At 38.9% G+C, this 26,329-nt stretch overlaps 1 pseudogene; it reads left to right on the plus strand.

Moving 5' to 3' along the window:
* LOC148006609 (uncharacterized) overlaps positions 1 to 26,329 on the plus strand; it is a 2,902,548-nt pseudogene that overhangs the window by 797,477 nt on the left and 2,078,742 nt on the right.

Genomic DNA, 26,329 nt, shown 5'->3' on the forward strand with positions numbered 1-26,329 from the left:
ACTAAGCCAGTAGCCAAAGAGTATACATGGACTGACCCTGTGCTCCAACTGCATAGGTAGCAATGAATAGTCGAGTAAGAGCACCAGTGAAAGGGGAAGCCCTTGGTCCTGCCAAGGCTGAATCCCCAATGAATGTGATTGTTGGGGGGAGGGTCGTAATGGGGGGAGGATGGGGAGGGGAACACCCATATAAAAGGTGAGGGGGAGGTGTTAGGGGGATGTTGGCCTGGAAACCAGGAAAGGGAATAACAATTGAAATGTAAATAAGAAATACCCAAGTTAATAAAGATGGAGAAAAAAAAGCAAACTAATCAAAATAGTGTAAAAAAACATGAAATTTTATTCGTAAGTGTGCTGGGACTTTGAAGTTATTTTGTGGCAGGGAGTTGTACCTACTGTTTATTGGAATGTCTTTTCTTGGTTGTAGGATGAGCACCTGGCTGCCTTGTTCCAGAAGCTGGAGGAACCTGTTTGTTCTGTTAAGCAGGAGGATGTGACACTGCAATATTTAGAGGAATTGCTACTATATTAACGGTTAGAGATGTTGAGTGCTTTTTACTGGTTTTGTGCCCAATTTTATCATGAACTTTTTAAGATTAAGAAAATTTTGTTTTAATCTTCAATTACTTATAGTCTGACTTATTTGCTTTTCTGTGGCTATAATGAAATACCATGACCAAGTCAGTTTATGGAAGAGTTTATTTTGGTTGGGCTTCCATGAGACCATCATGGCAGGACGCTGAGAGAGCACATGTTAAACCCCAAATATGAAGCAGAATGTGTGAACAGGAATTGGGGCTAGTCAATATATACTAGCCTCAGAGCTAGCCCCTAGCAAGGTATAGCCTGTAAGGTCACCACCAGGTTTCAGACATTTGAGCCTATGGGAGATATACTCATTCAAACCACATTTCCCTCCCAGGCTCCAAAGGCCATTGTTATACTATGAAGTATATTTAATCCTACTTCAGAAGTCCCCATGGTCTCCCACAGTCTCGATAAAACCCTGTGAATTTGAAAAGTGAATTAATTTCAACATACAATGGAAAACATATATATTACTATTTCCTAAAAGGAGGAATGGGGGCATATTCAGAAAACGCTGGACCAAGCAAGACTGATAAGGCAGCATGTAAACATCAAGTCCCCTAGGTCAGACTTCCCACCTGTAGGTCATGGCCCATTTACAGGGGCTCCCTAAGTCCATCTGTAAACATATATTTACATTATGATTCATGACAGTAGCAAAATTACAGTTGTGAAGTAGCAACAAAGATAATTTTATGGTTGGGGTTCACCACAACACAAGGAATTGCATTAAAGGGTCACAGCTATAGGAAGGTTGAGAACCAGGGCTCTAGCTTAATATCTGATATCAGAGGCTTAGATGGTACCATCCCTCCATCTTTCTGCCTGTAAAATATATCTCTTCCAGGCTGGTTCTATCCCATGTAAGCAACTCTCCCTGGCAGAAATCACAGCTTTGGCGCTTCCAACACCTTGGAATCTGTACAAGTATCCCAGGCTTCACTTCATCTCTCAGGGTCTTCATGCAGGAACTCAGGATTAGGGTTGACTCTGAGGTCCTTTGGGTTGCATGCTTGTGTTTTCCTAGAGAAAGATCTGTTTTTTTTGCTTGAGAAAGGGTACATACATAGCAGAGAACATTTTTAGATTTGACAAAGAAGGTCAGGAAAGGGCCATAATTGTCAGTCTAGAAAGGGTATCACCGAGTTACCCCTTTGTGTTGGTTGCCTCTTCTACCAGCTCTATCTACTCTTGCTGGGTCTAGTCTCTGGAATGAATAAGTAGTTTGTCTTGTGGGTTGGTGAAGATATCTGGAAATTTTAATTTTTATATAGTTTTAGCTATGAACTCCCTGTCTGAAGACTTATCTGCTGTGGTGATTTGAATAGGAATGACCACCATAGGCTCATATGCTTGAATGCTTGTCGTATAAGGAGTGGCACTATTAGGAGGTGGGGCCTTGTTGGAGTATGTGTGACCATGTTGGAGGAAGTGGGTCACTGGGAAAGTGGGCTGTGAGGTCTTTATATTCAAGCTATGACCAGTGTCGACACAGTCTCCTGCTCCTGCCTTCAGATGAAGATGTAGAACTCTCAGCCCCTTCTCCAGCACGATGCCTCCCTGAATGCTGCTGTGCTTCCCACCATGGCGATAATGGACGAAATTTCTGAGAGTGTAAGCCAGCCCAATGTCAGTTTTCCTTATCAAAGTTGACTCAGTAACAGTGTCTCTTCACAGCAATAAAACTGTAAGATACCTACTCACCTACTTTTTTTGCCCAGTGAGATTGTTCCATCTGTTTCTGGCCCCCAATTATTTATTTATTTAATTAATTTTATTTTCTTTTTTTTATACCAAATAATTTCTTTCTGAGTTTTCATTTACCCAATCTAGATTTATTCCTTTCTGATCATTTTAGTACTTGTCTTTCTTTATTGAGTATTACTACCCAAATTTTTCTTAATTTTGAGTCTTCTTGATGGTCATAGTTGTGTACGTTTGCCCCCAAATGACAGCAAATTGCTATCAATATGTATGTCAGTGTCATTTTTTTTAACCCATGCAGTTGACTGATTCATATTTGTCATTTAAGGTCTCTTCATATATCACTGTGCTTGATTGCCTGGTTGTCTTCATACTGGTTTAGATGAATTCACCTTGTTTCTCTGGGTCCATGGCTAATCAATTAATTAATTAACTAATCAATTAACATGAGTACACTGTAGCGGTCTTCAGACACATCAGGGTAGGGCATCAGATCCCATTACAGATGGTTGTGAGTCACCATGTGGTTTTTGGGAATTGAACTCAGGACCTCTTACCCACTGAGCTATCTCTCCTGCCCAGGTCCATGCCTCTTAAGGTATGTGCAATATTAGCCCTCTTTAGTCCTTACTATAGTTCCTTGTTATATAGACACAAGGTAAAGCTACATTTTCATTACTGTATTAATTGTACTGTTGTTGTCTCTGTGATGACTGAATCTATTTTATTTATTCGTTGAGTTAAAGTTAAGTACTAATCAATCAAGATATTTGATTAACGAGAGCAGATCATACTGTTTATAATTACAAGTTTTGCTGGTAAAGTGTTACTCCAGAGTGGATCCTGGTACAGCTTTTAGAGTTAGCCTATAGAAAATGCAAAAATTTTCTTCAACATACCTTGGCAAATTTAATTTCTTAGACTTTGGTCATATATACTCTGAGAAGCTAAGAATGTTAAAAACAAAATCACTGCTTTTTATATTCACTACTTAAGAAACTTCAATTTTCTATATCACTTTATGTGGGGAAAAGCGAAGGAGGAAAAGAGTGCAGTGGTACTATTTTAATTCTTATATTTGGTCTGAAGTTTCTTTTATCTTTGTTTCCTTCTGGTGTTTGTTTTAGGACATTAAGGTCCTTTCGGATTCTTTCACTAGTAGGGAGGGGCTGACTGTACAAAGACCCTTGGCTTTTGTGTTTTGAGCCCTTTAGGTCTTTTGACTGTCCTGTATAGCCTTCAGCCTGTGTATTGATCTTATACAGCCTGCAGTGTAAGCAGTTGAGAGAGCTGGTCTTGCTGCCTGTGTCCTGTGCCCTGTTTAGAAGTGGAGGGATGTTGGAAATCAAAGTGTGCATGGGAAGGTTGACTTGGGAGAGAGATGCCTAGACCAGCCCATTGTTTTCTGGGAGAAAGCTTTGGAAAGATACCTGCTGTGTTTTCAGTTGCAAATTTTCAGTTGTGAAGGCCTCATCTCAGGCAACCTTGACTTCCTGTCCTTTTTTTTTCTCACACTCAGGGAACCACAACTGTGTTGTGGCATTGGCACCACCTTGTGTCCTAGATCAGGGCTGGTGTGGTACCTCTGGTTGCCTAGGTTTGCTTGGGGCTTGGGCAGGGAGCCTCTCAGTACACCCTTTAGACTCATGCTTAATTAACACCCTGAAGCAGCTTTAGAGTGAAGCCCTAGTTGTTAATATTCAGTGGAGGGGGGTGGATTTCTGTATCGGGCTACTTTGGTTCTAAGCCAGACATGGGTTTGTCAATTTGTTACTAAAATTTCCAACACTAACAGCCCATGTAAAAGACACACAATCCAAATATTTTAATTATAAGTTATATGCCTAGATTGGGCATATCTAATACAATACTAGCTTATTTCCCAATTCTAAGACTCCTTATTACTTCTGGTTTCTCCCAGCCACATGATTCTGGTGCATAGTGGCTTCCTTCTCTCCTCCTCCTTCATTCTTTTTCTCCTTCTACCTGCCACCCCCTCCTGAGCCTCAAGTCCCACCTTTCCTATCCAGTACCCAATCATAGACTCTAACCTTTTATTGACCTATTAAAGTGGAGAGAAGGTTCACATAGCATCACCTAAGTACATGATGCTCTGCTTGTGGGGTGGGGGCAACCCCTCTTGAGGAACCAATATGAACAATAATATACAAGCAGCATCAAGCCAAGCCACTACAGTTTACTCGTAAGATCTCAGTTTTTAGTACAAAATCCTATTGGATTATTATGTTAGTTTTTTAAATGTGTATCTTACTATACTTCTTACACAGCTGTTTTCCAAATGTGGGTTTGTCTGGTGTTCTGTACCAGCATAGAGTATTCATAGTTAACAGTGTATTTTCTTGCCACCAATACATGAATCTTTGTTGGATATGCTAAAGGGTCATAATGGTTTTACACAGGAAAGCTAATTGTCAGAATTTTGTTTTGTTTTTGAGTCAGGGTTTTCTGTATAGCCCTGGCTGTCCTGGAACTCACTTTGTAGACCAGGCTGCCTTCAGACTTACACAGATGTGCCTACCCTCTGTCTCTGAATGCTAGGGTTTAAGTCCTGTGCCCAGCTTGATATTTTTCTTTGTCATTCTCTCTCTCCCTCTCTCTCTCTCTCTCTCTCTCTCTCTCTCTCTCTCTCTCTCTCTCTTTTTTGCCCCAGTCAATGGATTTTATTTGGTCACAGGGTCACAGGCCAGGTATGGCTCCAGCCTTATTTGACCTTCTTCTTTGGGGCGCAGGTTGTTGGAGTGGCTGAACTTCTTGTAGCAGTTGACTACGCTGTGTGCAGACATGAGTAGCACTTGTGGCAGATCATCTTGTCACAATTGTAATTCTGGACGAGGTGATAAAGGGATGACTCGATGATGCCACTGTGCAGATGCAGCCCTAGGTGCAAGGTTGACTCTTTCTGGATGTTGTAGTTGGACAGGGTGTGGCCATCCTCCAACTGTTTGCCAGCGAATATCAGCTCTGCTGGTCGGTGGGATGCCTTACTTGTCTTGGATCATTATTGATGGTGTCACAGGGCTCAATCTCAAGAGTAATGGTCTTGCCCATTAGGGTCTTCATGAAGATCTCCACGTTGGCATCTGCTACTTGGCCACCTTGTTGAAGAGAAAGAGTGGTTTGGGGTTTTTGGGTTTTTTTGTTTGTTTGTTTTGTTTTTTCTTTTAATACTTAGATCATTTTGTTCACTTCTCGGTGTTTGTTGAGGGCTGCTATAATTTGCATTTTAAATATATTTACCTGGATCTTCAGTGCTTGCTCTGTCCTTTATGTTAAACAGGCAGGTGTACTTTGATTTGGGACTGAATAGACTTTTTTTTAATTGTTTCCAGTCTGTGTTCTTCTTTCACTGGCCTTTTATGAGTCAGTTTTTCACAGAATTGGCTGACACAATGCAGGAAAGATTCGGCCACAGCTTGAGATAGGTAGAAATTTGTGGCAGTTTTAGGACCTGTACTATCATATTTTGGAACACCAGGGGGATTATTAGAAGTACTATTATTATAATGTAGTGTTATCCTAATAGTTGGGTTATAATAATCCTTATTAACAATCTCTGGTTATTCTAAGTCAGTAATTTTCCTTATGAGAAAATATTTGCTTTCATCTCCATAAATATAATAGTAATGCGGCAGAACTATTAAGAGCTAATAATGAAATAAGAGCTAATAATGTGTATATAGACTGTTTTTTTGTGAACTACTTTTTGAAATATGTCGAATTATAACAGCAGTATTGTTGGTATCAGGAATTGCCTTGAGCAGCAACACCATTTGGTAACTGTTGACATGGCAACAGCCCTACTTTCCCAGTATTCCTTTGGTCCAAATCCCAACTCCATGTGGGAGTAGTTATGTCATATTCCAAATGAAAGGCAGACTTCTTCTGCCCTCATGCTCTCTCTTCTCTTCATTCTTTTCTCTTCTTTCTCTTGCCCCTTTCCCTTGTCTTGTTCTCCCATTAAATCTCACCAAGTGGAACTGTGTTAGTTTTGTGTGCTCTATTTGGATGGGTGTGGTGGGTATTTTATTACAACGAGATTTTAATAACAACAAGTATGATAATTTAAGAGCTTGGAAATCAGACTGACTGGAAATAAATTCCAATTTGGGCACTCACCAGCTGTTGAACTTATATTACTAATATAAAAGTTGTGGGTGATAGTAATTTTTCCCTATAGTGTTGTGAGAATTAATCTAACTCCTTGTGTTTTATTACTTATCAAGAACATTGAGTAGTAGTAGCCATTGTAATTGTTTCATTAAATAAAATTTGTAGAGTAGTGCAGAATGGAGTTTATCAAAGCTAAATAGGTGAAACTACACATAACTAAGATGTATAATAAGATTATCTTATAAAATTATAATCTTAAAGGAAGAAGGTTAGAATGTAGAATAGGAAATAATGCTATGCTATTGTTAGAAGTGATTAACATTCTATCAGAAAACTGAAGAAATGGAAATTCATCTATGAAGGTGGTGTACAGTCCATAATATATTCTACATTATGTTAACATTATTCTTAAATGTGATTTTTAAAAATAACTAAATATGATTTTAATGAGACGAATTAGTTTGGGTTTGAATGCTCTTTTTTTCTACTTAGGCAATATGTCAGTATTGAGGGCACCTAGACATCAGAGCTCTGGAAGGCATGTTGATGCTGTTTTCTTCTTTGTCTCCTGGGTGTAAGAAGTATAACAGATCTTAAAGATCTGTATTTTTGTTTGTTTAAAAAAATTGATACATGAGCGAGAGAGAGAGAGAGAGAGAGAGAGAGAGAGAGAGAAGGGGGGGGAGTGTCTGTGTGTCTGTGTGTCTGTGTCTGTGTGTGTGTGTGTGTATCTGAAATGATAACAATATATTCTTTGGAAAGTATTTTGTTTTTTCTCAATTAAATTTATTCGTTTGTTCAAATTGGCTACCCTTTATTATCACAGGTATAGGGAAATTAGAATAGTACTACTTTAGTGTACGTTGAAATATACAGAGAAGTGTATCTTAAACTGAGGACTTTGTTATCTCACATAGATGAGAGTTTCTGGATGTTTTCTATATCTTTTTATTGCTCATTAAGGGAAATTTTCTGCTATACTGTGTCTTTAGACTTTCTCTTCTGTTCAAATAACTCCTCCCTTAATGTAGGTAAACATACTAACTTCTGGGTTTTGGATAATTCTATATCATTGAGTTGAGTCAACTGGGCAGTCTGTTTTGCAAATGAAATTTCAGGTTTATGTGTGTACTACTTATTAGTATTAGAAGCATTTATTTAGCATTTTTCTTTAGTTCTTCAGTTATGGTACAATATGCTTTAGGAATTTAATTCCTGGGGATTTAAATTGAAAGTTAGTGGTATCGTTTTTTAAAAACTCATTAAAAACAATTTAAAAAGAGATAATTTCTCACTGTAATTGTGTACTTTTCTCCATTTCCATTGCTTATATAGATACGTATTATTTCTTACCATCTTTTAAATGATGTTTAGTTACTTATAATAGTTTTTCTTTATGTGAGCATAGTTATAAACACACATGATAGTATAAAATAATACAAAGAATAGTGTACTCTACCTTACTTATCTGTTTGTAAATGCTCATTTGTGTGTGTGTGTGTGTGTGTGTGTGTGTGTGTGTGTGTACTTTTAATGTGAGTGAGGCATGTGCCTTGAGAGTGTGGCGGTTGCCGTGGCAACAGAACCAAGCAGGTCATTGTTACCTAAGGATGATGTCATTGCTGGATTCAGAGGCTAGCTGTAAACCACTTCTTATGATAACATACCTCCCTTTTTCTTATCATAGAGAGAAGAAAAAATGGAAAAAGGGGAAGCCGATGCTAAAAGGGAAATAGGGGCTTTAGACCTCTTAAACTGCTCCCTGCTGTCTAGGAGCATTATCAGTTTTGGGATGTAGCTGACTTTCACCATCCAGGCCCACTTGATAGTTGTGTAAAAGGAACTGTTTGATTTTTGGTTAGAAAATATTGAATTTGTCTTTGAAGGAATGTCGAAACAAGATAAATGAGGCAGGGAGGAAATAGTATCTCCAGGAAAATGGGGAGAAGAGGCATTAAGAAGGCAGTATCCTATTTCCATATAGGGTTTTGAAAAACCCAGGAATTGGAGGCCTCATGCTGTTCCCTGCATTTCTGGATGTCTGATTGCAGCTGATGGAATGTATTTCTTACTGCCCCAGATTCGTTGACATAGAAACAGCATTCTTCCTGGTGAAACAGACAAAGACCACCTTCTTTAGCTGTCAGGACTTCTAGTCCCTGTCAGTTCTGAAGCACAACTGCTGCCAAAGAATCGAACTTTTTCTGGATGATGAGCATGGTTTCATACATTCACTGGAAACGGTTGCAAGCTTGGATAAGAATTTCTGGGAAGTCTTCGGCCCTGTTATTCCAGTGCCAGCACCTGTAGCTACTCCTGCAGCAACCAGGATTGGCACAACCTGCAGTGCCCTCTTATGCTGGACAGGTATGTCAAAAACTGGAATTGGTTGAGATACTTTGCCATGTATTACTCCTAGTTCAGGGAAGGAACACCAGTGTGCAAACTCTTCCTGACCAGCTGGCAGGTAGGTGATGATATATACCAGTGCCACAGAGAATTGACGTGTTTTGGACTGCAGGGCACTGCAGTAGAGATGGGGCATCAAGGATGGTGGATCTATTACAGTCTAGGGAACTGAGTTTCCCTTCAGAACATGTCCTGGATGTCATAAAACTGTCAAACCAATAAGAGGGATATAAAAAAGTATGGGGCGATGGCAGCATCGGAGTCAGGGCAGCTGATAAAAGCTGAGGTAAGGTTATTGGGCAGCATCACTAGAGAGGCTGTAACTGGCAATTGTGAATTAGTTTCAGGGGGGTACTGCGTAGCTAGCAGTCTTTAAAGTGACCAGGTTGGGTGCCATAAGGAGTTGGTACACCAAGGTAAGGGTCTGAATCAAAAGTCTAAATGACAAGTTAGTACCATTTGTGAGGGGGGATGTCAAGGACGTAAGGACCCTGGAGGAGTGTTTGATTATTTCTCCTATTTTTCCAATATCTAGAGTTTTGGAAATTGTACAAAATTTCTCTGCATGTGGACAGTACTCACTGGAGACCCTGCTTGGTTTTTACATTAGAGCTTACAAACAATTCCTGTTTTCTAACTGGGATTCCATGGGTCTGGTATATAGAAGAACAAGGTCTTGCATTGCTGACAGAAGTGATTGGTCCTTGGTCCTAACATATGTATCTGGAACGACCAATATGGGCAGCCCCCATATTTGTCTGGTCATTTTTTGCAATCATCTTTTGTCTGGTCAAAGAGGAAGCAGACAAAGAGAACATAATATGTAGAAGGAATGACAGATATAGGGATGACAGCAATCTGGATTGGCTCCCAGCATGGAGTGGTTTCCTGATCCTATTGGGAAAGTCTGTTTGTTATCAGTGGGGATTCCTTGAACCTCAAATCTCTAAATGTAAGTGATACCATGGATGGAAACGATCAGATGAGAAGCCCAGGTCTAATCCAGTGGAGTGGAGCACAGATGCTAGAGTGGAGTCTCATTCTTCTGGGATTGGGGACAAGGTGGGTGATCTCAACATCTTGTGGAGCTTAAGAGAGCAGGGTCCATGAAGGGCCCTACCATTTAGGAGAGACATCTAAGAGCTACTGATCTGGAGGGGACAGAAGAACTTGGTCTCAAATGTTGATAGGTAGTAGACAGGAGACAGCATGTGGCCTTAGTCAGTGGTGGTCAGTAAAGTTCCATAGGAGAGAAAGGTGGTGACAAAGTAATGGGGTAAGTCAATGGTCTAGGAGGGGAGTGCATTTACTTGAAAGACCAGGAATTAGTACTGACATCCATACATAAGTTTGAAAGATGAGACAAAGAGAGTTCACTTGGGGAGAGCTTGTAGCCTTAAATGAGCCAGAGGTAGGAGTTTTGCCCAATCGAAGTTCCTGTGACAGTTTGACAAGAGTGGTTTTTAGGGAGCAGTTAGTTCTTTCTACCTTACCTGAAGATTGAGGGTGGTATGGAATATGAAAATGCCAGGTGGTGTCTAGGGCCTTAGACAGAATTTGAGAAATTTGGGAAGTAAATTTGGGACCATTGTCTCACTGAAGGGAGGCTGAGACACCAAATTGAGGATGATCTCTTGGAAGAGGAGCTCAGAAACTGTCTGAACCCTTTTGTTAGTTGTGGGATATGCCTCCACCCACCCCGAGAATGTGTCAATCAAAACTAGGAGGTACTTGGCACATTTGGCATGTGGGTAAGACAAGTTGCCAGTCAGTTCCAGGAAGGGAACCTCTGGCCTGATGGGTAGAAAAAGGGGTGCTACAATACCAGAGGTTGAAGTCTGACATTTGACAGACTTTGGAAGAGGCAGTGATGGATTTTAAGAAACTTAAGTCCTTAGGAGTAGGCTTCAGGTGGGTTTTAACAAAATAAGACAATGCCTTGCTGTTAGGATGAAAGATGTGGTGAAGATAGGACAGTTTGATGAGTGTTAGGGAGTGAGAGTGGGGTTGTGGGTTGCAGTGTAAGAATGTCCTGGGGAGGGTGAGACAAGTGTAGGCCCCTAAGGGCTTCAGCTCTGACTGCCTCTTCAGCTATGTTGTTTCCCTTGGAGACAATAGAGTCATTAGCAGGTGGGATCTGCAGTGGACAAATCCAATAGCTGTGTGGAGATGGGAGGCCTTTAGCATGGCCATAATTTGGTTTGCATTAGTTACTGATCCTCCTTTAGTCACAAGTACCCCATGCTCCTTCCAATTAGGGGCATGGGTCAGGATGATATGGAAAGCATGTTTAGAATCTGTGTAGATGTTGAGGGTATGTCCCTGTGCCAGTTGAAAGGCATGGGTAAGGACTACTACTTCAGCCTGTTGATTGGTGGTATGAGCAGGAAGGGCCTGTGCCTCAGTGTCTGACACTATGGGGCAGCTGGCTCTTATGGCTCCTTCATGTAGAAAGGAGCTTCCATCTGTATACCAGGTATAGACGGTCTGAGGCAAATTGCCCTCCTGTATGTGTGAAGGGTGAGGTAATAATTCCTCTAAGGTTTTAGTGCAGGGGTGAAATAAGGAGTGGTTAGTATTTGGTGGAGAAAGAAGTTTGGAAAGGTGGGTGTGATTGAAAGGTTAGTGTGGAGTCTTCTATTAGTGCTACCTGAAGAGAAAGAACCTTGGAGGGAGGTAGATTCTGTAAACCTTTGAAAGGTAGGAGCTGTGACATGTTATAAGAGGAGAAGACCATTATAGGCAACCCAAATGTTAGGTTTTCTTATTCTTGAATAAGGAGTTCAGCAGCTGCTAAGGTACAAACACAAGGTGCCATCCCTGCATGGTTAGATCTAGTTTTTTTGACAGGTATGCTACAGGTACAAAGGAGGGTCCCAGTTGGTGACCGAAATTTCCAAATGTTGGTATCAGGAACTGCTTTTGCCTCCAGCAATGATGTCATCTGGTCACCTGAGCATCTGTTGTCAAGGCAACGGTCATCCATTTCCAGCATACATTTCATGTTACAGTTACACCACATTTCACATAAAAGGCAGATCCTTTCTGCCCTCTTCCACTTGTCTCTCCTCTCTTCCTTTTTTCTTCTCTCTTTCTCTCCTACCTCTCTTCCCCCCTTGGCCTTTGTCTCTACCATTCCAATAAACCTCTCCACGTGGAGCCCTGTTTGCCTGGTGTGGTTTGTCCAGACATGAGACATAGAGCCTCTCTGTAAAAGACAATGTAAAAGGTGGTATGTGTATGGCTGCTTAAAAAGACAACCAAAAGTCATCAGTGGCTGAACAAAGAGGAAAGTGAAAGGAAATGGATTCATGGGAATTCAATCAACCTGATAACATTTTACATTTTATGCCCAGGTTTCGTGCCGTAGTAGAACAGCCTATAGTATAGTTGGTGACCTCCAAAGGAGCTGGGAGTTGGGTTGAATCTTGTGAAAAGATCAAATACAGAGAACTCATTCTGAACCGTACATATCCCATAGAATGCTTTATGCTAAGAAATATAATGTCAGTGCTGGAATATTGTTATTGGTTAAAACTTAGGCTTTAATACCAAAGTACTCATTTTGGTTCAAACTGAATTTGAACACCTGCAGCGTGAAATACCGAAGAAGGCACCATCCCATATTACCCCATGTATCAGCAGGTCACATGGCACCAATGGGTCATTTGGCCCTGGTGGGCTGTTCTCATCTTGACAGACTTTCTGGCCTGTAGCTCCAGAAATCTCTTCACCCAATTAGCTATGTCACCTTAGAAAGTCACTACCATGACAAACCTCAGATTCGAGCATCCAAATTTATCGGCTGGTTGGGTGGTGGGGGTGGGAGTGGGGCTGTACCTATCTCGGGAAAACAGTTGAGAAGCTGTGTGAAGGCAAACACAACACAAACTTATTTTAGAATCAACAGGTAATTCAGTCACTGAGTACAACTACTAACATCCTTATTAGTAAGCCATAGTAAATGAAATCCTTCAGTGGCTGATCCTGACTGATCGGAAATCTAAGTGGGAGGCTCTAGTTCATTATATCACCTACCTCAAGTTCTCCCACAATCCAACAATCCACAGGTCCCTTTTCTCATCCTCTCTTTCTCCCTCCAACCTGGAAGTCTAAGCTGGAAGTATATGTCCAGTGATTGGTGCCCTGAAACCTTTATTCATTAAGGAAAAGACCTTGCCGCAAACAGCCACCATATCAAATACTAATCCAGAAGAAATAAGCATGGGCATGGTTGATGTGGATACCACAGGTCACATGGTAAGGTGGAAAGAGAAAAGAAGATAAGTCTTGGATGCTTCTGATCAAGGTAGCCTTGACTACTCAGTGGTAGTAGCAATAGAGGCTACCCAGGACAAGGTAAGGGGTGAGAACCTACACATGAACTTTTCCTCTGACTTTCACATGTGTTTCCACACAAAAGGGTGTGCATTCACACATAAATATGTACACATCACACACATGCCACACACACACACACAAACACACACACACACACACACACAGACACACACACACACACAGATCACACACATTTATAAAGATAGATATGCAAAAAAGACACCTAACCCGTGGGTATATACCAGCCAAACTTGTATATGTAGGCATGTGTGTAAATATGTCTACTTGAATATTGTAAAATGTTTTTGAGTAATTTAGTAAATATGTAACTTATTTACATGTGTATATAGATGTCTGTCTGACACACAGATACACATAATAAATGCATAGGTTCTTTGTATATTTGGTTTTGTCATGGAGTATATTGGTTTCTCCATCTTTGTTAATTGACAGTTTTGCTGGATAGAGTAGCCTGGATTTGTGTTCTCTTAGGGTCTGTATGACATCTTCCAAGGATCTTCTGGCTTTAATAGTCTCTGGTGAGAAGTCTGGTGTAATTCTAATAGGTCTCCCTTTATATGTTACTTGATATTTTCCCTTACTGCTTTAATATTCTTTCTTTTTTTGTGCATTTGGTATTTTGACTATTATGTGATGGCACAGATTTCCTTTCTGGTCAATCTATTTGGAGTTCGGTAAACTTCTTGTATGTTTATGGGCCTGTCTTTCTTTTCTTTAGGGAAGTATCCTACTATAATTTTGTTGAAGATATTTACTGGAAATTTATGTTGGAAATCTTAGCTCTCTTCTATACCTACTATCCTTAGGGTTGGTCTTTTCATTGTGTCTTGGATTTCCTCAATGTTTTGGGTTCGGAATTTTTTGCATTTTACATTATCTTTGATGGTTGTGTCAGTGTTTTCTGTTATCTTCTGCCGATGAGATTCTCTCCTCTACCTCTTGATTTTTGATTGAAAATACTTGTGTTTCTGACACCTGATCTCCTTCCTTCTTTTTCCATCTCCAGGGTTGTCACCCTTTGTGCTTTCTTTATTGTTTCTATTTCCATTTTTAATTCCTGGATGACTTTGTTCAATTCCTTTACCTGTTAGTTTGTGCTTTCCTGTAGTTCTTCAGGAGATTTCTGTGTTTCTTTCTTAAGGGCTTCTATTCCTTACCTGTGTTGTGCTGTATTTCTTTAAGATAGGTATTTATGTCCTACAAAGAATAATAGATTGAAAACTCAAACACATGGAGGAAAACTAACCCTAGAAAAAGCACAGAAGTAATCTTCTTGCAACAAAACCAAAGGAAGAGAAATACACAAATATAATTCCACCTCTAACAACAAAAAATAACAGGAAACAACAATCCTATTCTTTAATATCTCTTAATATCAATGGACTCACTTCTCTAATAATAAGACATGGACAAACAGAGTGGATAATTAAAATGGACTCAGCATTTGCTGCAAACAGGAAACCCGCATAAGTGACAATGACAGACATTACCTCAGTAAATTGCTGGAAAATAAATTCCCAAGCAAATGGTCCAAAGAAAAAAGCTGGAATAGCCATTCTCATATCGAATAAAATCAACTTTCAACTAAAAGTTTTCAGAAAAGATAAGGAAGGACACTTCATATTCATCGAAGGAAAAGTCCAACAAGATGAACTCTCAGTCCTGAATATCTATGCTCCAAATGCAAGGGCACTTGCATTCATAAAAGAAACCTTACTAAAGCTCAAAGCATATATTGCATGTCACACAATAACAGTGGGAGATTTCAAAACCCCACTTTCATCAATGGACAGCTCATAGAAACAGAAATTAAACAGAGACATAGAGAAACTAACCTAAGTTATGAACCAAATGGACTTAACAGATATTAATAGAACATTTCATCCCAAAACAAAATAATATATCTTCTTACAACCTCATGGTACCTTCTCCAGAACTGACCATATAATTGATCACAAAACAGACCTCAACAGATATAAGATTGAAATAATTGCATGCATCCTATCACATTAACATGGACTAAGGCTTGTTTTCAATAACAATAGTGACAGAAAGCTCACGTATACATGGAAGCTGAATAACAATCTACTCAATGATAACTTGGTCATGGAAAAAATAAAGAAATAAATTAAAGACTTTTTTGGATTTAATGAAAATAAAGGTACAATGTACCCAAACTTATGGAACACAATGAAAGCAGTGCTAAGAGGAAAACTTACAGCTCAAAAAGAAATTGGAGAGAGAGCATACATTAGCACCTTGACAGAACACCTAAAACAACTAGAACTAAAAGAAGCAAATGCACCCAAGAAGAGTAGAAGGCAGGAAATTGGATTAAACTCAGGGCTGAAATCAAGCAAGTAGAAACAAAAAAGGAATATACAAAGAATCCACAAAAGTGGGAGCTGGTTTTTTGAGAAAATCAACAAGATAGATAATAAACCCTTAGCCTGGCTAACCAGAGGGCACAGGCTATCCAAATTAACAAATCAGAAATGAAAAGTAAGACATAACAAGAGAATCTGAGGAAATTCAGAAAATAATCAGATCCTACTACAAAAGCTTATATTCAACAATACAGGAAAATCTGTATTGAATGGATAATTTTCTAGACAGATACCAGGTACCAAAGTTAAGTCAGGATCACACAAAGCATCTAAACAGTCCCATAACTACTAAAGAAATAGAAGCGGTTCTTAAAAGTCTCCCAACCAAATAAAGCCCAGGAACAGATGTGTTTAGTGCAGAATCCTATGAGACCTTCATAGAAGATGTCATACCAATATGGTGCAAACTATTCCACAAAATAGAAAAAGAAGGAACACTAGCCAATTCCTTCTATGAAACCATAATTATGCTTGTTGCTATTAAATACTGGCTGCGCCCGACCAGAAAGAGCACACCAAACCAATACCAACACGGTTCCATGTGGTGAGATTTAATAATTCCCTTATTAAATACAAGGGAAGGGGCCAGAGAAAGAACAGAAAAGACAGTGAGGGTGGAGGCTTTTATTTGTACTATGAGGTAAAAATGCCCAGGTGGAGGTGAGACTTGAGCCAAAAGGTCTTCTGGGAATGTATGGTGTTACTGCTAAAGGCAACACTTGATACCAACAATGCTTATACCTAAACCACACAAAAAACCAAGAAAGAAAGAGAACTTCAGAGCAATTTCCCTTATGAATATCAAAGCATAAATACTCAATAAAATTCTTACAAACCAAATCCAAGCAACCATCAAAATGATAATCCATCATGATGAAGTAGATTTCATCCCAAGGATGCAGAGATGGTTCAATATATGGAAATCCATCAATGTAATTCACTAGACGGGCAAGCAGTGAAATTTACCCTGATTCCTGCCAGAGATAGGTTGAATCCCCAGGACACTTAAAGGGGACTGCCGGTGCCTTCCCAATTTCCCAGGATATCAGTTCCCCCCAAAGACCCCTTTACAGAGGTTTGAGACAGACCAGTCATGTAGGGCAATGCTGCAAGCCCCTTCACCACAGGTCATGTAGGCTCAAGACAGATCAGAGGTAGAAGCAGGATCATACCTACAAAACCAATTGCAGGCTGTTTTGCAGGCTGTCAGGATTTAGACAGGGGCTAGAGGGACCTTCAGCCAACTCCAGAGAGTAGCTCTGGCCAGGAGCCTTCAGTTGCACTGGAACAGCACAGCCTACGACTTCCCTAACCGTATACAAGAAGTTCTTATCCCAGCTTGACAACGGTTTCCAAGGAATGTATGAAACCATGCTCATCATCCAGAAAAAGTTCAATTCTTTGGCAGCAGTTGTGCTTCAGAACAGACAGGGACTAGATGTCCTGACAGCTAAAGAAGGTGGTCTTTGTCTGTTTTTCCAGGAAGAATGCTGTTTCTATGTCAACGAATCTGGGGCAGTAAGAAATACATTCCATCAGCTGCAATTAGACATCCAGAAATGCAGGGAACAGCATGAGGCCACCAATTCCTGGGTTTTTCAAAACCCTACATGGAAATAGGATATTGCCCTTCTTAATGCCTCTTCTCCCCATTTTCCTGGAGATACTATTTCCTCCCTGCCTCATTAATCTTGTTTCCACATTCCTTCAAAGACAAATTCAAAATTTTCTAACCAAAAAGTCAAACAGTTCCTTCTACACAACTATCAAGTGGGCCCGGATGGTGAAAGTCAGCTTCATCCCAAAACTGGTAATGCTCCTAGACAGCAGGAAGCAGTTTAAGAGGTCTAAAGCCCCTATTTCGCTTTTAGCATTGGCTTCCCCTTTTTCCCTTTTTTCTTCTCTCTATGATAAGAAAAAGGGAGGTATGTTATCATCAGAAGTGGTTTACAGCTAGCCTCTGAATCCAGTAATGACATCATCCTTAGATAACAAAGACCTGCTTGCTTCTGTTGCCACAGCAACTGCCACACTCTCAAGGCACATGCCTCACACATTAAAAGTACACACACACACACACACACACACACACACACACATATACACACACATATATATATTCACACACACACAAATTAGTATTTACACACAGATAAGTAAGATAGAGTACACTGTTCTTTGTATTATTTTATACTATCATGTGTGTTTATAACTATGCTCACATAAAGAAAAACTATTATAAGTAACAAAACATCATTTACAAGATGGTAAGAAGAAGTAATAAGTATCTATATAAACAATGGAAATGGAGATGTGCACAATTACAGTGAGAAATTAACTCTTTTTAAATTGTTTTTAATGAGTTTTTAAATAACCATACCACTAACTTTCAATTTAAGACCCCAGGAATTAAATTCCTAAAGCATATTATACCATAACTGACATGGATAAATCCTACCTCATAGTAAGTAGTACTTTTTTAAATAGGCAAAGACATATTTGTATCCATGAAAATACATTGTTTCAGGTAGCACAATTTAAATTTTCATTCTCCTCCTTCCTCTCCAGCCTGTCAACAGCCTTATTTTCAAATGTTTTCCTATTTCCCATCCTTTCCTTTTCACTTCCTCAGTCAGATTCTTCCAATGAAATTTAGGTCTTACATGCAGTATTCCTGCTTAGCATAATCTTCTATGAATATGTAAGAGATATACTCCTTTCCATGGTCCTTCCTCCTATGTTCATTAATTGACCTGGTGAAACTCAATAAAAACACACTAAGAAGTGAAATAAATGGTATAGTGACTTGTTTTCATATAAATCAAGGATGTAATTACAAAATATTAATTTTAAATTAATAGGCTAAATAACAGTTTTGTGCTACAACAAATAAAAGCAGTTTTTCAAAAAACAAAACAAAACAAACAAACAAAAAGCAAAAACAGGGTATGCTGCAAAACAAAGCAGGTGAGCCCTAAACTATGACATTTAGGAAGCAGATTTCTTTCTGAAAATATTTCCGCCTATAATAATGGAACCAAGATCATACATGGTTCAGAACCAAGAAGTATACCTTTTGAGTGTGCACAGTATTGTAATCTGTATTGACAATAGGTAAATATTACTTCCTGAATCCTATTTGAGCCAATATAAAGTTAGGGAAAGAAAAGTATGAAAATAACGGCCACCACATTCTCAAAGTTGAAAAGGTAAGATATTCCAAAAACAGTTAGAAAACATTTACTGGGAGTCTAATCCTGATGCTGAAACCAAACAACCGGAAAAGAAAGTCATACACCAACATCCCTGATAACCATAGGTGCACAAGGCATTAATAAAATACGTGTAAACCAAATGCAGTAACACAAACAGATTTCTCATTAGGTTTAAGGCAAGCATAGTGAGCTCCTCTATGTGAGATTCGTGGAAATGCAAGGATACACGGTCCTCACTGGAGGGCAAACTAGACAAGCACATGGAAAAAGAATGTGGAAGAATAGTTGGAGAAATCAGAGACCAGGACACAAAATTGTGAAAGAGTAATCACTGAGACTCAGTCTGTGACTAATAGAATTTTTTAACTGTTGCTCCTGTAGAATGAAAAGTAAAGTTGCTAACAGGGTAGAAAACATCTGAATCCTCAGAATCCAGGAAGGGTTTGTAAAAGGCCCCAAACATGTGCAGAGATTAAATAGCTCTAAACGGAGTCATCAAAGAGATGATTCAGGAAACAGCACACAAAGGAAGTCACAGATGGATCAAATGCTCTGGTTACATTGACCTAATTTCTTAATATAAGGAACAAGAAATCAGTTTCCAAAAAACACAAAAGATGATTCATCTAATAATACAAGTCAATATTAGACCTAATTTTTAGAGAGCTAATGTGTAGAAGTCAAAGACACTAACTTCTAAAATGACTCTTAGTACATTTAATTTTTGTGCGATGTCTAATAATGACTTAGAGAATGTGATATTGGAAAAAAAGTAGAAGAAAGGCATTGGAAAAAGAGTTTTAGGCACAGGTTTGGCTGTAAATTTGATACAAGACAATCTAGTCCTTCTATATCTAGCAAATAATTTTACAGGCTCCAAATGGGTCAAAGACCTAAGATACAAAAATCAATGTCATAAAGTTAAAACAAGAATATTGTATCAAGGTATTATGACTACTTTTTTAAAGAAAAGGAATATTTCATTTTGTCACTTTTCAATAGCAAGTGGAACTTAAAACATTTCCTCTAATATTTGACTTCCAGTGGCCCATCCAAAAGAAATGAAGAAGATATGAATTATAAAAGGATGTTAAATATTTTAAAAATCCAGTGGCTACTAAGATGCAGCTAATTAAGTAAGCAAAGAAAATATTCTGCTGCAAAACCATGCTTGGCCAGCCAGTGATGGAAAGCAAGACAAAAGATTAGTTTCCTTCTACTTTCAAAGAACAAGCACCTACCCAGGTCAAAATCTAGATGCAGACTACTAAAACAAGCAGCTGACTTGGTGTCTACCCACCAGACTGAGCAACAAAGGAACTTAGAAACACCACCAAACATGCACAACTGTTTTTTTTTTCCCTCATTTTGACAGATGTTCACTAAGTATTTTCTTAATTTTCAGCATGGGACACATACTGTGTACTTCCTTTGGTTACACATCCCTTGCTTTCTAGAACTTAAATTTTTTCTGTTTAATAATACGAATTAGTAAATTCAGAAAGAAAAAGCAACCTAGTACACAAGTATGCTGAAGAAACTGACCAGAGACAATGAAACAAAGACTCAACAAGCTCAAGAAGTTATCCCAAGATCTACTGACACAAATCACTAATCTCAAAATTTTCTGAAAACATTTAACAGCTAATAAGAGCCCTAGAAAACTTGAAAAACTGATACACATATAAAATATAAATGTGTGTCTACAATCACCCTTCCTGGTGCACCGTGTAAGCAAATGATGGCAACCAAGAAAGACTAATTCCAGAAAAGAAATCCAGATGGCCAGTTTCTGTTTTGCCTCATCAGGGTCGTTTCTAAAATAACCGTTGTTTTTTTAAATGTGACAAAATAGGGAACAGAAGCAACTGGGATAAAACCAAAATCTAGATCCTTTCTACTGTGCTATATGTCTTTCTTCTCGTTAATGTGTTCCTAAAACTATGATTTTTTTTTTAATATTTGTGGTTTTACAATGTATTCTACAAGGAAACCAATGGGAAAGACTTGCCAATTTCTGTGGAACTGTAATGCAGGGTAGTAAAACAAATGAAGATCTTGTGATTGTAAAGAGACTAATTTTCCGAGACAGTTATGGAAATATTTCTTCTAAGAAACCAATTCACTCAGATGAGGCATTCAGACTCTGGTTACAACAGTCGTTGTGTCCTTCCTTCAGTCAGGGTTCCCTGCTCTGTAGCCTTCCCTTGAAAGTTCTGTTCTCTTGGTGTCATCTCCTGAAAGCTGAGATTAGGTACCATGGTGTCTGCTTTTAAGTTCTAAAATATATTGAAGAACATAAATATTCAGTGTCTGCACGGTGACATAAGCCACATCGTTAATAGCTCATCTAGTTAATATGAAATAAATCATGCTTTCACTCCCAACCTATGTTGGGATTGAATTCCAGGTGAACATCATCATTCTGTTCCAGAAATCAAAACTATACACTGGTCATTGCTCAGATTTAGATTTTGTTTGGATTTATGTTGTCACTTGTAGAAGTTTGGACCTGGTTCTTCTTCTCAGCCCCATGATCCCAGGAATAAGACGCAGACTCAACATATATTAACAAATACCTTGGCCATAGAGCTAGACTTTTCTCTGACAAATTCTAACCCACTTACTCAAATCTACATACCGCCATGTGGCTCATTACCTGTGCTCAGGAACCACGAGTCTGTCTGGTCACATTTTCCAGGGCAAATCTCTCCGACCTGGCTCTATCCCAGAATTCTTTCTGCCTCCCGGATGTCCCACCTTCTATTCTACCCTTTCCTATAGGCCATAATTTTTTTTAACTGAAAGGTAATATATCCATACAAATACACAAGATACCCTCTCTACAGTCACTAACATTCTTAAAGCCTTTAAAGAGTTAATTATTCCAATTCTACTTTCACTTCTAATGCACCAACACCAACACCAACATTCAGAGACCATCCATGGGAGGACTATTGCTTTAAAGAACTTATGTGCACCTGCTTTTCCTTTCAGTTTATTCTGGTAATAATGCCACTCCAACTGGGGGTTAGCATCAGGATGAAAAGGTGTTCTATGTAGACCAGGCTGGCCGTGAACTCATAGAGGTTCACCTGATAGGATTAAAAGCTTGCTCCACCAAACATGGCTCTGATGAACTGACTCAATCTAACAGCAGCAGAGTCAGTTTTCTGTGGCCTTTGATTTCTTACAATGAAAAACAGGCAACTCGGATTCCAGGTTCAGACTGTAGGAGAAGAAAATGAGACAAAAAACTACAATCAGAATTTTGTAATTCTGGTATAAATAGGTATAAATAGGTTTAAAGAGCAGGGGGCTCAGAACAAAGAGACATATAACACACAAGCTCTCCTCCCTCACCACATAAGCCAGACACAAGAACACTAGACCAGAAGGTAGGTGTCCCTGGCCTAAAATCAATTCCTTTACATTCAAAAAATCCCTTTCAGAGCTGAGTCAAAACTATCTAGAACAAAAATAAAGCCTTGTTGGGAATCTAGAATTCTCTAGTATTTTCACATAAGAGAAAAACTGACTTTCAAACGAAACTGCAAATGTAGCTATATTGTCCAGAAAGAACTAAAGAAAAATGCTAAATAAATGCTTCTAATACTAGTAAGTAGTACACACAGAAACCTGAAATTTCATTTGCAAAACAGACTGCCCAGTTGACTCAACTCAATGATACAGAATTATCCAAAACCCAGAAGTTAGTATGTTTACCTACATTAAGGGAGGAGTTATTTGAACAGAAGAGAAAGTGTGAAGACACAGTTTAGCAGAAAATTTCCCTTAATGAACAATAAAAAGATATAGAAAATATCCAGAAACTCTCATCTATGTGAGATAACAGAGTCCTCACTTTAACATACTCTTCTCTGTATATTTCAATGTACACTAAAGCAGTAGGATTCTAATTTCCCTATACCTGTGATAATAAAGGGTAGCCAATTTGAACAAATGAATAAATTTAATTGAGAAAGAACAAAATACTTTCCAAAGAATATATTGTTATCATTTCAGATACACACACACACAGACGCACACACACACACAGACACATACACACACACAACACACACTCTCTTATGTATCAGTTTTTTTAAACAAACAAGAATACAGATCTTTAAGATCTGTTATACTTCTCACACCCAGGAGAGAAAGAAGAAAACAGTATCAACATGCCTTCCAGAGCTCTGATATCTGGGTGCCCTCAATACTGACATATTGCCTAAACAGAAAAAAAGAGCTTTCAAACCCAAACTAATTCTTCTCATTAAAAACATATTTAGTCCATTTTAAAAAATCACATTTAAGAATAATGTTAACATAATATAGAATGTATTATGGAATGTATGCCACCTTAATAGATGAATTTCCATTTCTTCAGTTTTTTTTTTTTCCGGAGCCTTGCATTTTCTAGGCAAGTACTCTACCACTGAGCTAAATCCCCAACCCCCCATTTCTTCAGTTTTCTGATAGAATGTTAAATCACTTCTAACAATAGCATAGCATTATTTCCTATTCTACATTTTAACCTTCTTCCTTTAAGATTATAATTTTATAAGATAAATCTGATTATACAATTTAGTTATGTGTAGTTATGTGTCGTTTAGCTTTGATAAATTCCATTCTCCACAACTCTACAAACTTTATTTCATGAAACAATTAAAATGGCTACTAGTACCCAATGTTCCTGATAAGTAATAAAACATGAGAGATTTACAAGGAGTTAGATTAATTCTCACAACACTATAGGGAAAAATTACTATCGCCCACAAATATTATATTAGTAATGTAAGTTCAACAGCTGGTGAGTGCCCAAATTGGAATTTATTTCCAATCAGTCTGATTTCCAAGCTCTTAACTTATCATACTTGTTGTTATTAAAATCTCTTTGTAATAAAGTACCCACCACACACATTCAAATAGAGCACACAAAACTACCACAGTTCCACTTGGTGAGATTTAATGGGAGAACAAGAAAAGGGAAAGGGGCAAGAGAAAAAGAGAAAAGAATGAAGAGAAGAGAGAGCATGAGGGCAGAAGAAGTCTGCCTTTCATTTGGAATATGACATAACTACTCCCACGTGGAGTTGGGATTTGGACCAAAGGAATACTGGGAAAGTAAGGCTGTTGCCATGTCAACAGTTACCAAATGGTGTTGCTGCTCAAGGCAATTCCTGATACCAACAATACTGCTGTTATAATTCGACCTATTTCAAAAAGTAATTCACAAAAAAAACCAAAGTCTATATACACAGGGAATTGTTCTTTCATTGTTAGCTGTTACTAGTTCTGCCGCATGACTATTATATTTATGGAGGTGAAAGTAAATATTATCTCATAAGGAAAATTACTGACTTAGAATAACCAGAGATTGTTAATAAGGATTATTATAACCCAACTATTAGGATAACACTATGTTATAATAATATTACTTCTAATAATCCCCCTGGTGTTCCAAAATATGATAGTACAGGTCCTAAAACTGCCACCCATTTCTACTTGTCTCAAGCTCTGGCCGAATCTTTCATGCACCACTGTGACAGCCAATTCTGTGAAAAACTGACTCATAAAAGGCCAGTGAAAGAAGAACACAGACTGGAAACAATTTAAAAAAGTCTATTCAGTCCCAAATCAAAGGACACCTGCCTGTTAAGATAAAGGACAGAGCAAGCAGTGAAGATCCAGGTAAATATATTTAAAATGCAAATTATACCAGCCCTCCACAAACACCATGAAGTCAACAAAATGATCTAAGTGTTAAAAAGAAAAAACAAAACAAACAACCAAAAAAAACCCAAAAAAACCCAAACCACTCTTTCTCTTCAGCAAGGTGGCCAAGTGGCAGGTGCCAACATGCAGACCTTCATGAAGACCCTAATGGGCAAGACCATTACTTTTAAGATCGAGCCCAGTGACATCATCAATAATGACCCAAGAAACAGAAGGCATCCCACTGACCAGCAGAGCTGATATTCACTGGCAAACAGTTGGTGGATGGCCACACCCTATCCAACTACAACATCCAGAAAGAGTTCACCTTGTACCTGGTGCTGCGTCTGCACAGTGGCATCATCGAGTCATCCCTTTGTCACCTTGTCCAGAATTACAATTGTGACAAGATGATCTGCCACAAGTGCGACTCATGCCTGCACACAGTGTAGTCTACTGCTACAAGAAGTTCAGCCACGCCAACAATCTGAGCACCAAAGAAGAAGGTCAAATAAAGCTGGGGCCATACCTGGCCTGTGACCCTGTGACCAAATAAAATCCATTAACTGGGGCGAGAGAGAGAGAGAGAGAGAGAGAGAGAGAGAGAGAGAGAGAGAGAGAGAGAGAGAGAGAGAGAGAGAATATGAAAGAAAGAAAGAAAAATATCAAGCTGGACACAGGACTTAAACCCTAGAATTCAGAGACAGAGGTCAGGCACATCTCTGTAAGTTTGAAGGCAGCCTGGTCTACAAAATGAGTTCCAGGACAGCCAGGGCTATACAGAAAACCCTGACTCAAAAACAATACAAAATTCTGACAATTAGCTTTCCTGTGTCAAACCATTATGACTCTTTAGCATATCCAACAAAAATTCATGTATTGGTGGCAAGAAAATATACTGGTAACTATGAATATTCTGTGCTGGTACAGCACACCAGACAAACCCACATTTGGAAAACAGCTGTGTAAGAAGTATAGTAAGACACACATTTAAACAACAAATATTATATTTTACTAAAAACTGTGATCTTTCGAGTAAACTGTAGTGGTTTGGCTTGATGTTGCTTGTATATTATTGTTCATATTGGTTCCTCAAGAGGGGTTGCCCCCACCCCACAAGCAGAGCATCATGCACTTAGGTGATGCTATGTGAACCTTCTCTCCACTTTAATAGGTCAATAAAAGGTTAGAGCCTATGATTGGATAGTGGATAGGAAAGGTGGGATTGGAGGCTCAGGAGGGGGTGGCAGGTGGAAGGAGAATGAAGGAAGAGGAGAGAAGGAAGCCAATATGCACCAGAATCATGTGGCTGGGAGAAACCAGAAGTAATAAGGAGTCTTAGAATTGGGAAATAAGTTAGTATTGTATTAGATATGCCCAATCTAGGCATATAACTTATAATTAAAATATTTGGATTGTGTGTCTTTTACATGGGCTGTTAGGGTTGGAAATTTTAGTAACAAATTGACAAACCCATGCCAGGCTTAGAACCGAAGTAACCCGATACAGAAATCCACCCCCATCCACTGAATATTAACAACTAGGGCTTCACTCTAAAGCTGCTTCAGGGTGGAAATTAAGCATGAGTCTAAAGGGTGTACAGAGAGCTAACTAAGATGCTCCCTGCCCAAGCCCCAAGCAAACCTAGGCAACCAGAGGTAGCACACCAGCCATGAGTTTGGACACAAGGTGGCGCCAATGCCACAACACAGTTGGGGTTTCCTGAGTCTGAGAAAAAAAAAAGGACAGGAAGTCAAGGTTGCCTGAGATGAGGCCTTCACAACTGAAAATTAGCAACTGAAAACACAGCAG

The sequence above is a fragment of the Rattus norvegicus genome, chromosome 2 (genome assembly GCF_021556685.1).
Source record: "Rattus norvegicus strain SHRSP/BbbUtx chromosome 2, alternate assembly SHRSP_T2T, whole genome shotgun sequence".
Lineage (NCBI taxonomy): Eukaryota > Metazoa > Chordata > Mammalia > Rodentia > Muridae > Rattus > Rattus norvegicus.